The following is a 1,819-nucleotide window of genomic DNA, read 5'->3' as shown; positions in this document are numbered from 1 at the left end:
GTGGAGCAAAGTTGCTGCTGAAATGGCTCTGAACAAAATGGAGTAACTTAGGGAAGTTTGCTGAGCCAGTTCAATCCTCAGCCCAAGTTTTCTCCAGAGAATGGGGGATCTCATGGAACCCTGGCATCTGGGGTGATGCCACAGCCTTCCTTCTCTCTGCTGCTACCTCCCAATTTGGAAACAAGACATTGGCCTAAGAGGGGAAAATAATAAAATAAAATAAAATAAAAAAACTCAGGGCTGGGAATACAGCTCAGGGTAGAGTGTTTGCCTAACACACACAAGACCCTAGATTAAATCCCCAGTACCACTAAATGAATGAATGAATAAGTAATAAAAGGCACATGTGTATGAGTTGGACCGGGCTCTGGCTGACAGAGACATCCTGAATGCAGGAACAGTGTGCAACACCTGGAATCATATGGGGCTGTATTTAGTCCTGATCCCTCCTGTGACCTGAGGCAATAAAGGAGCATTATATATGTATGTGTGTGTATATATATAATTTTTTTTTAAATTTTGAGACAGTTCTCCCTATATACAGACCAGGCTGGCCTCACAGAGATCCACCTGCCTCTGCCTCCCTTCCTGAGCCTTTGTCCTCACCTTTGAGCTTTCTGTAGAACCCCCTCTTTCTCACTTCCCTCTGCTCCTAAGAGCATACGTGCAATTTGGATATGAAGACACACTTGGGAGGCTGAGGCAGGAGGATCACAAGTTTCAGGACCAGCCTGGGCTACATAGTTGAGAACTGTCTCAAAAATACAAAATACAGGGTTGGAGAGATAGCTCAGCAGTAAGGAGCACTGGTTCAGTTCCCAGCAACCATATGGAACTAACAACAGAACTCTAGTTCCAGGGGATCCAAAGCCCTTTTCTGACCTCCATGGGCATTACATGACACAGGTGTACTTGCATACATGCAGGCAATACACTCATACACATAAAATAAAACAAAACCTGGTCCTTTAAAAAAATTAATGGAAGGCTGGGGAGAGAGCTGTTTGTAAAGTTCTTGCTACACAAATGTAAGGACCTGAGGTAATCCCCAGAACTCATGTAAAAAGCCAGTCATAGTAGCTCATGCTTGTAGGCCCAGTACAAGCAGGGGTGGAGGCAGGTGAATCTCTGGAACTCACTGGCCAGTCTAGCCTAATTGGTGAGTCCCAGGTCCCACTGAGAGACCCTAGCTCAAAAAACAGGATAAACTGGGCCTGGTGGAGCACACCTTTAATGCCAGCGCTTGGGAGGCAGAGACAGGCAGCTCTCTGTGAGAGGGAGACCAGCCTGGTGTGCATAATGAGTTCCAGGCCAGCTAGGGCTACAAGGAGAGCCTGTCTGTGCGGGATAGCTTTAGTGTTAACTTGACACACCTGGGTTGAGGGAGCCTCAATTGGGGAATTGCCTCTATTGGACTGGCCTGTGGCCATGTCTGAGGGGCATCTTCTTGATGAGTGATGTGGGAGGGCCCAGCTCACTGTGGGTGGTGCCACCCCCAGGCAGGTGGGCCTGTGTGTCGTAAGAAAGCAGGCTGAGCAGGGGCAGGGGAGCAAGTCAGTAAGTGGCATTCCTCCATGGCCTGTGCTCCAGCTCCTGCTTCCAGGTTCCTGCCCTGAGTTCCTACCTTGGGCTCCCTGATGAACTGTGACCTGGGAGATGTAGGCTAAATAAACCCTTTCCTCCCAAGTTGGTATTGGTCAGGGTATTTTGTCACAGCAATGAAGAGACAAACTAGAACACTGTCTCAACAAATAAAGCAAAAGGAAGCAAAAAAAAATACAGTGGCTAGCTTCTGAGGAACAACACCAAGGTACAGCGT

The sequence above is a fragment of the Nannospalax galili genome, unplaced genomic scaffold, assembly GCF_000622305.1.
Source record: "Nannospalax galili isolate Female #2095 unplaced genomic scaffold, S.galili_v1.0 scaffold95, whole genome shotgun sequence".
In the NCBI taxonomy this organism is placed as follows: domain Eukaryota; kingdom Metazoa; phylum Chordata; class Mammalia; order Rodentia; family Spalacidae; genus Nannospalax; species Nannospalax galili.
Note: the sequence above shows the minus strand (reverse complement) of the source record.